Raw genomic sequence first — 13,001 nt, forward strand, 5'->3', positions numbered from 1 at the left:
CTTTGGGGCACTCTTTGAAGTACTTTGTGTTGGTTGAATAGCTGAATCTGAGATTGTGTGATGCATATCGTATAATCATGCCCACGGATACTTGAGGTGACAATGGAGTATCTAGGTGACATTAGGGTTCGGGTTGATTGTGTCTTAAGGTGTTATTCTAGTATGAACTCTATGATAGATTGAACGGAAAGAATAGCTTCATGTTATTTTACTACGGACTCTTGAATAGATTGAGCAGAAAGGATAACTTTGAGGTGGTTTCGTACCCTACCATAATCTCTTCGTTTGTTCTCCGCTATTAGTGGCTTTGAAGTGACTCTTTGTTTCATGTTGAGTGATAGCTATATGACCCAATTATGTTATTATTGTTGTGAGAACTTGCACTAGTGAAAGTATGAACCTTAGGCCTTGTTTCCAAGCATTGCAATACCGTTTGTGCTCACTTTTATCATTAGTTACCTTGCTGTTTTTATATTTTCATATTACAAAAACCTATATCTACCATCCATATTGCACTTGTATCACCATCTCTTCGCCGAACTAGTGCACCTATACAATTTACCATTGTATTGGGTGTGTTGGGGACACAAGAGACTCTTTGTTATTTGATTGCAGGGTTGTTTGAGAGAGACCATCTTCATCCTACGCCTCCCACGGATTGATAAACCTTAGGTCATCCACTTGAGGGAAATTTGCTACTGTCCTACAAACCTATGCACTTGGAGGTCCAACAACGTCTACAAAAAGAAGGTTGTGTAGTAGACATCATTGGGCAATTGATAGAACTTCAAATAATTATGACAATATCCAGGCAACGAGCATTATATAGGCATCACGTCCAAGATTACTAGACTGACTCCTGCCTGCATCTACTACTATTACTCCACACATCGACCGCTATCCAGTATGCATCTAGTGTATTAAGTTCATGGAAAAACGAAGTAATGCAATAAGAACGATGACATGATGTAGACAAGATCTATTCATGTAGGAATAGACCCCATGTTGTTATCCTTAATGGCAACGATCAATACATGTCTTGTTGCCCCTTCTGTCACTAGGAAAGAACACCGTACGACCGAACCCATCACAAAGCACCTCTTCCCATGGAAAGAAAAATCGATCTAGTTGGCCTAACTAAACCAAAGATTCAAAGAAGAAATGCGAGGCTATAAGTAATCATGCATATAAGAGATTAAAACTCAGATAACTTTCATGGATAAAATAGATCTGATCATAAACTCAAAGTTCATCCGATCCCAACAAACACACCACAAAAAGAGTTACATCAAATAGATCTCCAAGAGACCATTGTATTGAGAATCAAAAGAGAGAGAGAAAGCCATCTAGCTACTAAGTAAGGACACGTAGGTCTACAATGAACTACTCACGCATCATTGGAGAGGCACCAATGAGGATGATGAACCCCTCCGTGATGGTGTCTAGATTGGATCTAGTGGTTCTAGAACTTGCGGCGGCTGGAATTGTGTTTCGTCGACTCCCCTAGGGTTTTTGGATTTTCAGGGTATTTATAGAGCAAAGAGGCGATGCGGGAGGACACCGAGGTGGGCACAACTCACCATGGCGCGCCTGGGCCCCCAGGCACGCCTAGGTGGGTTGTGCTCCCCTCGAAGCCCCCCTCTGGTACTTCTTTGGCCCATCATGTTCCTTCTGGTCCAGAAAAATTCTTCAAAAAGTTTCACTGCGTTTGGACTCTGTTTGGTATTGATTTCCTGTGAAGTGAAAAACAAGCAAAAAACAACAACTGGCACTGGGCACTATGTCAATAGGTTAGTCTCAAAAAATGATATAAAGTTGCTATAAAATGATTGTAAAACATCCAAAAATGATAATATAATAGCATGGAACAAGCAAAAATTATAGATACGTTGAAGACATATCAGCTTATCAAGGTTATACCTTTGCCTTGCACATAGTCCACTTGAGCTAGATGATGCCGATCTTGACCTCCTCAAGTTGGAACATCTTTCTTGATTGCGTAGGCTAGATGAAGACTAGTAAATTGCTCCCCCGTACTCCATTATCGAAGAGTATCTCTTAGGCATATCTTCATTTTTCCATTTTCACCAGAATGGATGGCAAGCTTCAACCATGTGATATCTTCGCGATGCTCCCGTTGAACTTGCACAACTCAACCTTGATGACGATCACCACGTGATGTCATCCTTCATGGGTTATATGGGATCTTCCTTTTGATGCAAGCCCATTGAAAAATATCTAACCCCACAAAGAGACCTCATGTAGATCATGGGTTAGTGCACAAAGTGTAATGGACAATTGCTTACCATACTATGATACCACTTGATTCCACTCGGTACAACATCTACGCTTAGTGTGTTGATCAACTCCAATCCACACTTAGTACTTTGAATTGGTCAACCTTGTATCTTATCTTCTCTCTTCATTAAGATGGCGTCTTGAAGGTAAAACATTAATGTTCACACAATCTTCTTCTTTAGGACATGCAAATAGGCTCAACTCTCACATGACCAATTTTGGATAACTCCTTGAATAACACCTTGGTCATCAAATAATCTTCTACATTCAACCTTGAAACGGACATATGGTCTTCAAGCATGGATTGTGGACAAACCCTTCAAGTATAACTCAAGGCAACCATTAGTCCATATGGATTGTCATTAACTACCAAAACCAAACATGTGGCACCACGCTCTTTCATCTATGTTTAAGCATTACCCAAGAAACAAAAGAGGATTCCAAACATCATGGTGCCATGAATCAACCCTGGACATGGTGTTTATTGTCTTAAATTCTAAAAAATACAAGCGAAGTCTAAAAATATGAAACTATGGTGTGATTATATGATCCCTAGAGGTTGTGATAAAAAAATGAGAAAGTTTCACAAAAATTGTGACGTACACTGTTTACAAACTAAACTATCTCCAACGAAGAATCATGCTTTTGAGAGAGAGTGAGTCAGTTTAATGATGAAGTGAACTTTACTCGATCGGTTGACCAAGAAACTTTTTCTATAATCAACACACACAATTACATGTTACGTGTTAAAGTTTGGCGATTTTTTTAGTCCATTTGCTATATTTAATATATTGAGAACATTTATACGCATTTAATACATCAAACGTGTGTGTACGCCCTTGTTTTGCCGGTATTATTCCCGGGGGTATGGGGCCGGAACCCCTCACTAGAAGAATATAGCAAAAGGCAAAATAAAGAAATAAATGAGAAAAGCTATTTTTGTCGAGTGTCCTTCTATTTACACTCGGCAAAGTGAAGCGTTGGAAATTGAAAGGCTCAAGACTCTTCTAAATGTTCCTTTTGCTTTGGAAATCATCATCTTGGCAGCTTGGGCCATCTCGAGTACCAGAAATGACTTCATTTTCAAGGGCATCCCTCCTAGTATTTATGCTTGCAAGAGGAAAATCAAGGAAGAACTGAAGTGGATTCTTTACAGAGCAAAGAGAAAGGAATTTAGCACCTTTGAAGACTGGATTAAATCCTTCGGATGATCTTCCCTTTCGATTATTTCTTGCCCTCTCTCGGTTTGTTTGTTCGTAGGCGGCCTTTTTTGCCTTTTGGCTATGGCCATGTATAGTTCTTATTCTATTTATCAAAAGTCACAAATTTTTGCCCGCACATCACACATTAAAGCATCTTGGATGCAAAAAATCAGATTGTTTTGAATTTTGGGCACCGTCGATGCTTCCACTTAAGGCTCATTGCATTTGTGTATAATAAAGAGTCATCCCATTCACCGCTCAATGCGTCGGATTGACGGACAAATGTTGGTTTATATAAAAAAATGCTTGGCTCCCTATTCCTTCTTGGATTCTTTCAGTGTATTACTTTTATTGTATTTTTCCTTTACTTTTAAATTTCTTATTTTTTATGTATAGAGGTGGTCATTTAATAATGTGTTCACGTGTTTAAAAAATGTTCATGAAATTTTAAAAATCGTTCAGGTATTTTTTTTGTAATGGTCATTTAAATTAAAAAATATGTATTTAAACAATTCTTCGTGTAAATTTGAATAGCAGGTATGCCAGTTTTAAAAGAAGTTTCATGCAAATTTTAAAAATTCATGTATTTTAATAAAATTATGTGTAATTTAAAATTTTTTGATGTAATTTAGAGAGTTTTTGATAAAAAATATTAATGCCTTTTAGAAAAAATATAAATTTTAAAGTTGTTCATTTATTTTTTCAAAACGTTTGGATATTTCTTAAAATGTTTACCTATTTATTGAAAAGTAAAAACATTCAAAAATTGTAAAATGGGGAAAAGAAAAGGAAACAACTGGAAGAAAATCGGAGAAAAACCAAAAAAACCTAGCCTAAACGTTAAATGGGAAAAACCCGGAAAGAAGATCTGCGGCATGATGGCCATGAACAAGGGACCTCCTATATGGCGACCCCGCGCCAGAATCCACGGGAGCGCGCACCCTCCCCGCTCCCCGGTGCGCCTCTTATGGACCAGCCTATGTGCGAGGCAAGAAGCTCCTTGGTTTATCATCATCATCATCATCATCATCATCATCATCATCATCATCATCATTATTATTATTATTATTATTCTATACTTCCTATATAGTGTACGAATAGGGACGGATATAGACCGTTGGATCTTTGTAATCCGATGGCTCACATTCAATGGATGTAACTAGAGGACTACGTGGTCAAATATGCACCATTGGATAGGAAAATCTGACGGCCCACAGGGCTGGGATTCGCGGTGGCCGGTGGGGGGCGTCACTGCCCTGCCAGACTGTCACCTGGTGAAGACCGCACGTGGTGGGAGTTTCCACTGTTCCGCTGTGTCAGAAGGCAGGCTTTGAGAAAAAGAAGGTAAGAAACAACTCAGATAATCGGGAGCCTTCTAGGCGCCTTGGCCATGGGCCATGGCAATGCGTACAGGGCAGCGCCCAGATAAAAGTTTGCCTTGATTGTATTTACGAAGAAATAATGCACGAACGTATGAAATAAAGTGTACCTTGTCTCAAAAAACAAAAAAGTGTACCATCAATTAAACAAGTCCGGGTGGAGGCCTTAATAAAAAAAGTCTGGATGCATAATTCGTTGCAAGCCTAAAATACAATATAACGAAATATCGTGCATGCAGGAAGTGAATAACAACCTTTCAAAAAAGAAAATAAAGAAGAAATTATATTTTGAACAAATTTCCATTCTCTAGAATTTGAGAACTTTTCATTTCTTAAGTTAAAAAGAAGAACTTTTTATTTCTTAATGATCCAACTTACACACAATGATGCCCAAAAAATGTATACATCTACCCAATTTTGCATATAATGGATATACCCGATATCCATATTTTGTTACTACCCTGAGACATCACATCTATTTTTGATCGTATAGTTTTACTTACCTGATAATTTTTTTGAGCATCATTTTACGTGATAAGTTAAACTGAAATTATCCCCACCAAAGAAACTGAAATTATGAAAAATATTAAATAATATGTTTTCTTAGTGCAATCTTTTCAATCAAATTTGGTACTACATGCGAAGCATGTGCCATTTGCTAGTAGTATTAGTATTAGTATTATTTAAAAAAATAACTTAGGATTCCAAAAAATATTGCAAATTGTGAAATGTTCTTGTATTAGAAAATAGTTCATGATTTAAAAAATATCGGGAAATGATATAGACATGGATTTATTTTTTTGAATTCTTTGGATTGCTGAACACATGTTTCAAGTGGTAATACTCAGGGATCTTAAAAAATGTTTGTCTATTCAAAAACATATATGAAATTTCAAGAAATGTTCTTGATTTTTGAAAATGGTCACAAAATTTGAAAAAAAAAATCATGAATTTGCAAAAAATGTTCATGAATTTAAAAAATGTTCACCTTTCAAAATAATGTTCATGGTTTCAAAAAATGGACATTAACTTGAAAATATATTCACTTTTTTCAAAACAAATAACGAATTTTGTAAAATGATTTTAATTCAATAAATGTTCACACATCTGTAAAAAATATTGGTGAATTTGACCAATGTTAACAATATTAAAAAATGGTCACAAGTTCGGCAAATGTTCACAATTTGAGAAAATATGTTTGAAAATTGAAAAGTGACCAAAAAAATAAAAGGAGAAAATAAGAATAGAGAAAAAAATAAAAGGGTGAAAAAAAGCAGAACAGTAAAGAAAAACGTGAAAGAAAAAAAAGAATAAAAATAAGAAAAACAAAAAGCAGAATAATTTTTTTGAATTATTTGGATTGCTTACCACATATACCACATGGTAAAACGAAAAGCAGAATAAATAACAAATCGAAAACCGAAAAACCGGTCAGGGAGGAATCCCGAAATTGGCCAGGCCAAAAAGGAACGGTCGCTAGGTGTACGCGCCAGCTCGCTATTTGGTGACCTATACACCAAATAGGAGTGGACCATGAACAGGGAGCTCATATACAGCGCTGCAGGCGCCTGTTAATGATCCGGCGCCTGCAGCACTGCTAGCATGGGCCGGCCCACTAGCGTGCTGCCCTAAGTTTTTTAGTTTTTTTTACGAAAATAAAAATATGAAATGAAGAAAGGTTTACATATTTAAAGAAAAAAGTTCATCCCTTAGGAGAAATATGTTTATATCTTTAAAAAAGGTTCATAAATTTCGAGAAAGTTCATCAATTTGAAAAAAAGTTCATTCAAATTGAAAAAAGTTCATCCAATTTAGCAAAAATTCATGAAATTTGAAAAAAGTTCATGTATTTTTAGAAAAAAGTTCATGAACTGAAAAAGAGTTCATAAATAAAAAACAATCAATCATTTTCAAGACAAATGTTCATTAAATTTCGGAAAAGTTCATCAATATTCAAAAAACTTCATCAATCTCAAAAAAGTTCACAGAATTTTCAACAAAAAAAGTCTTCCACCGGCGCCTAAATGGGCCGGCCCATTTATGGACGCCACAGGCGCCAGTTAACAAAATGCACGTTAACTGGCGCATGTGGTGCCAAATAGGAAATGCCCCATGAACAAGTGAACGTATGGAAACCGTATGGGCCTTCCTGGTCTCTTCATAGGCCCTTTCATTTCTTGTCCTTTGTGTGTCCTAATAGAAATTTATGTTCTTTGCGACTGTCCAGCGAGAACCCCCCTTTCCTCCACTCGAAAAAAGAACCTAGAACCATCTTCAATTTTCTTTAGTGTTACAGGCATTTTTTTCCATGTCATGTCCTGTAAATAAATAAATAAATAAACGGAGACATCACGCTCCTCCGTTGAGACGCTTTGCTGGCCGAAGTGGTGTACGTTGAACAAACATACTCCTATGTATCAAAATATAAGACATTTTAATGTTAAAAAAGGTCTTATATTTTAATACGAAGAGAGTACATGCTAGTATGCTACAATGGCAGGTATCCATACATTCAGTACATTAACGATCCTCAAAAAAAAAGTACGTTAACCAACGACCACTGTTAACTTGAAGAAGATGACCCCAAATGTGGTACCAGCGGTATTTTATTCTCTTGCTTCAAAAGGACCCGAGCGACATGCCGGTACATTATATTTATATTTGAGCATGGCACCTTGTTACGCCAAATAAACACCACGGAGGTGCTCATAGGGGTAAGATGTGCGTGCATACATTCATAGAGGCGAGTATATGCGTGTATATATGAACGCTTGCGTCATGTTAAAAAAACACACGGGATCGCGGGACCACCATCCGCGCACGGCGCACCCGACGATTGCCGCGAAATTACGCACCACGTCGATACCCCGGAGCCCGGACACACGCACGCAGCGTACTCACTGCCCTGTTTCCTAGAGGAATCAGGACCAGGACCAGGAGCAGCAGCGGCAACAGTTCCAGAAGGAGGACCGCGCGCCGGCCGGACAACGGTACAACGCCAGGGTGGGTTGCGTACGCCGCGCGCCGGACCTTGTACGCTCCGCCTGCGCGCGCGTACGTCCAACTCCAACCTAACCCGAGCCGTGACATGGCCTCAAACCACTTGTTCTCTGAGCGACGGCATGAGTCCAAGCCCGGGAGGCAAAGCACCAATGACGCCGCCGGCCGCGGCCTGGCTCAGGCTGGCGCGGGCAAAGCCAAAGCGGCAGGCTGAGCGCCACCCCACGCCACCGCGGCTCGCGCGTGCCGGTGCCGTCTTTCGCTTTCCGCGGCGGCAGGGCTACCACGAGGCCGCCTGACAGGTGGGTTCTGGGCTCTGGAGGGGCCCCGCTGGGCATTGAACATAACGTGTCGGTGGACGGTTGGCGGGAGGAGCGTGATAACTGAGGAATGGGGCTGGGCTGCTACCAACCGTGCGTTTGGCGCTACCGGCACCGGAATACAGAATACTAGTTGGGTTGCGTTGCATGGATGGATGGATGGGCTGCCACCAAACGCATTCTTGGCGCACCCTTTCCGCATGACAAGCTGCCGCCGGATTTTTGTAATGCCAATGGGGCAAGGATCCAATCCAACCGTTGAGTTAGGTGCGCTTCATCATTTTACCCAGCGCGGCACAAAACACGTGGGGCCTCCACACTTAGTAATAGCACTACTACTACTACTACACTACCAGTGTGGTTTGGCATGCTCACAGAACGAAAGCCGAATGATTGCCGCCAGGAAAAGGGAAGCGAAACAGGAACGGCATGGGCCTAATCCAATTCAATCTTATCTTCTACATCTACATCTACTCTACACTACTATTAAAAGAGCAAACATGTGGTTCTTAAAAAAAAAAAGCAAACATGAGTTTCTCTAAAGACACACCTCAAAGTGTACACGGGATAAGCAGAGCCCTCAGATCTAATTGATTAAGTGAAATTTGAGAGCCCATAATGTCCCGGTGGTCTGCCAGTCAATCGAACGGTTCAGATTGGATGTTCTGCCGGCAGACCATCCTCACGCACGTTTTCTTTAGGAAAAAAATTCTAACTAATTACTCCCCTGATTCCGTTTACTGTGGGTATAATTTTTTGCCAAATATAATCCATGATCTGCGCGTGAGATATTTCAGCGATTCTTTCCAACTATGCTCCTCTACTTCCGCTTCCGTTGTAATTCCCGCATTAATTACTCCAAATCGCACGCCTCCTCCTTCTATCTTTTCGCCTTCCATCTTCGTCCGCCTCTTCTCCTCCCCGTCAAGCTCATGGCCATGGAAGATATCCACTTGTGGGAACTGGGAAGACAGATAACTTGCTTGCGGAGGACGGCGTCCAGCAGGGCGACGGAGTCCACCCGCACGGCGGCGTTCCCACAGAAGGCAGCGTCCAGCATGGCAATGGTGGCGTTCCCGCGGAAGGCGGCGTCCATCAGGGCAACGGAGTCGTGCGATCGTGCTCGCTGAGGGCGGCGTTCACCAAGACGACGGCGAGGTCGCAGACGGACGTCACGGCATGCCGTTCGGAGGATTGCCGCCTCGCGCAGCCCAACGATGGTGACTATGTGGTGCATGCTAGCGGCCAACATGCAAGCACTGACGATGGCCTTGGCATGGCGCAGGTCGACGTCCAGCACTCGCACGCCTTGTGGAGTCGCGGGCTTCTACGGACTCCTTAAGGTTCCCGCGGATGACGACCAGGGCGTTGTCACAGCTGTCCTGGAGGACGGTCGCCAAAAGCAGGTCGAGAATGGCGACGACGTGTCGCACGCGGGCAGCCAGCATGCAGGCGCTGATGATGGACACTGCATCGCGCAAGGCGACGACCACCACGCAGACATCCACACACTTGAGACACATGTGCAGTCACTCAGCACCGCATCCATCAGGGATTTAGGGGCTCTGTTTTGCCATCTAATCATGGACCAGCGAGTAAGTGAAAAGAAGAGATTGAGGAGAGAAGAGCACAGCAAGGACAGGGTGTGCAAGCGATTTATAGCAATGTTCTTCAGTGTTCTAGAAATTACACTAAATAAAATTTCTGAAATAAATTTTTTTTAGTTTAAGAGGGAAAGGGTTCTGGAGATGGTTCTTTCCTCCCTTCATTCAAAACACAGAGTTTAAGGACGATGAGTAAACCTGAGGCTCTAACAAATTGCGGATTAAGAATTGAGATATAGAAAATGCATTGTTCATTTTCTTCATTGAAAAAAACCGACACGCCACATATAAATAGAAAATACTAAGTTATAGCCAGATGTTTTCATGGAAATATTTTTGCTGAAGAGACAACGATATTTAGCTGCAGGCTGCGTCATCTTTTTGTTTTATAGTTGTTTAAACTTTGTGGCGCTGCTGCTCTTGTTGGCCTTCTTTAGGTTGATATACTCTCCCCCTCTTAATATATTTACATGCAATTCTCATGCATGTTCCCGGGAAAAAAGAAATGAGTGTTTGATAAATTGGAGCATTGCATTTTTAAGTAAGTTTTCAACCATTATTTTTTTGCATAAAATTACTTATCTATATGCAAACGATTTCTCTGTTTTTAGTAGCTTTGCAGGACATCAGAGAGCAGATAACACATTGGCCACATCTCCAGTAAACGTGGCAATCATACTAAATCATAAAAGGTTGGAGACTGGCTATTGAAAGAATGATACTTTCGGAAGTAATATGAGTATTGATTAACTCATTTTTGTGTTTCTAGGCTGCCTTAATTTTTCTAATAGCTATTTTGACCTTTCTCTTGGTAGGAAGTATGAATGCAATGCTTGAGAAGACTAGGACTCTGAAAATTGTAAGTGTGGGAGATTGTGGTTTCAAAGTTATTGATAAAGATGATTATGAATGAGTTCATACTTATCTTAAGGTTATTAAAATACTCCATATGAAATTAAACTTTTCTTTTCTTCATTAAAATATAGGACACGAAGCAGAGTTATGTGCTTGTATGGAGGGAATATTCATTGCCATTCAGAGATCAGAGTTGCCTATTTGTGTGAAACTAGACACGCTATCAGTAGTGAACGTGCTCAAGGAGAAGGATCTAGACAGATCAATGTTTGCATCATTGATTGCTGAGATCAATCATCTTTTGCCTCCTCGTTTTGGTTCCGGCTTGCGAGAGGTAGTAAAGCAGATTGTAATGATGATGCTATTTGATTAATGCAAGATTTTACCCGTAAAAAAAGACATATAGGACAAGATGTTCTCAACACGCATGCCGTTACTACCATAAGCTTGACATTCCATATCTTGTAAGCTCCAATGCAATTCGTCAACCATGTTTGAATTGGTATTTACTTTCTGATCAAACGAATCAGCTATTTTTATGTTTATATTGAAGCAACACTAATATGACAAGGGAAAATGATGCAGAAACTCAACCTCATGACAATTGTATAAAAAACCTATTTTGCAGGTACACGTGATGCGATTGCCACAATACAACTGGCCAAGCAACTGGATAGGTGGTCAAGACTAGAGAAAATGGGTGAAGGTAAATAGTGATTCTTTTCAATTCTTTTTCACAAAATAATGACCAATCACGTGAGTGCTTGCAACCACAAAGGGGGTGTGTTACTGACTGTTGCTCTAAACATCTAGAGATGAAGCAATGCGGTGAAAACCGAAGTCAGAGCATAGGTGTGTTGCTAGGCAACTGATTGCACATCACATTGCAAACTATTTATTAATAGATTGTTGTTTCCACTAAAAGAAAAAAAAAGACATGAATAGTGTATTGTCCAATTTTTTTGGGTGGTGGATGAGAGCGGGTTGTATTATTTTCGTGCAACGACATCCTCATCGTGCTAGAGTCGAAGCACCCCCCCCCGGTTTGGAGCAGTGAAATATGTATAAGGGGACCCACTATCTCGATGATAAAGGGAAGGGCAAACTGTCGCCGCCATTTTTTCCATGAGTCCATGACTCTTTGATGATACATGCGTTGCACGTGCACGCTTACTAGTACTTTAAACGGAAGGCGTTGCAATAATAAGTCGCGGTTACGTATGAGTCATGGGGCGCTTCGGTCAAGGATGCTTCTACTACCGTTCTCCCATGTGTACCCCACGACGACTTGCCAGAAACGACAGGCCGGTCTCTTTACGAAGTGGACGATGTCGGTGTCACTAGCAAAAGCAATGACATGCACATGCACCTCTTGGGTAATGGTTGTCACAAACCCTGGACTAGACTTAGGAGCGGTCTGTGCATAAGTTGCCTGAAAAACGACTTGTTGTAAGTTGATTACAGGACTATTTTTTCTAATGCGACTATTGCTTAACCTAGAAGACTAGCTGTACTATTTCGTTGATTTAAAGTAGAGTAAATTGCATAAAACCACCATTTTGAGGGCTAAGTTTGCGAAAAACACTAGGATACATTTTCTCAGCAGAAAACACCACATCTCGCGTAATGGTCTTGCAAAAACCACTGATCGGCAGATCTGGCTCTGTTAAGTGAGATTATGACAGATGGGCCCCTTTTTTGCCTACGTGGCGTAACATTTCGTGCTAGATCAATTTTAGTCTAAATTTACAAACTAGTCCATATATTTTACATAGACATCCCTAATCCAAATAGAAAAAAGCAATCAGCTCCCTCCCCTTCTTCCCGTCTCCTTCCTCCCTCCGCTCTCTTCCCCGCCGGCGAGGGCCTGCAGCCGCCCACCAGAGCAAGCAGCAGCGGCGGAGCTCCACACCCCCATCGTATTCCCGCCAAGACAGCGAAGGGCGGGCAGTGGCCACCAAGACAGCGAAGGTGGTGGACGTAGACGGCTCCATGGCGCAGTTCGCGGCGCCCGTCACGACGCGCGAGGCCCTGGATAGTGTACAAGAGCGCCGCCCAGGCGCGTCGGTCTTCCTCTGCAGCTCCGACGAGCTCCGCTTCGACGTGCCCGCCCGCGCGTTTGCGGCCGAGGAGGCCCTCCAGCCCGGCCGGCTCTACTTCGTGCTGCCCATGTCCATGCTCCGCCACTCACTCTCCGGGCCGGAGATGGCCGCGCTCGCCGCCAGGGCCAGCTCGTCACTGGCCGTCGCCAGCGGCGTTTCGTCATCCCCGCGGCGCAGGAACGGGGCCGGGGTGCCAGGCACCAACGGCAAGCGACGGAAGGCGGCGGCTCGCGTGTCGCCG

At 41.9% G+C, this 13,001-nt stretch overlaps 1 long non-coding RNA gene across 2 annotated transcripts; it reads left to right on the plus strand.

Moving 5' to 3' along the window:
• The first annotated feature begins 10,419 nt into the window (after positions 1-10,419).
• On the plus strand, positions 10,420-11,399 carry LOC119321794. 2 transcript variants are annotated; one of them, XR_005155211.1, is made up of 4 exons: positions 10,420-10,495; positions 10,619-10,662; positions 10,790-10,992; positions 11,287-11,399. It is a non-coding gene; the product is annotated as an uncharacterized LOC119321794 (long non-coding RNA). The 2 variants fall into 2 exon arrangements; XR_005155210.1 differs by lacking the exon at positions 11,287-11,399 and having other exon boundaries at positions 10,790-11,274.
• The last annotated feature ends 1,602 nt before the right edge of the window (positions 11,400-13,001 follow it).

The sequence above is a fragment of the Triticum dicoccoides genome, chromosome 6B (genome assembly GCF_002162155.2).
Source record: "Triticum dicoccoides isolate Atlit2015 ecotype Zavitan chromosome 6B, WEW_v2.0, whole genome shotgun sequence".
NCBI classification, from domain to species: Eukaryota; Viridiplantae; Streptophyta; class Magnoliopsida; order Poales; family Poaceae; genus Triticum; species Triticum dicoccoides.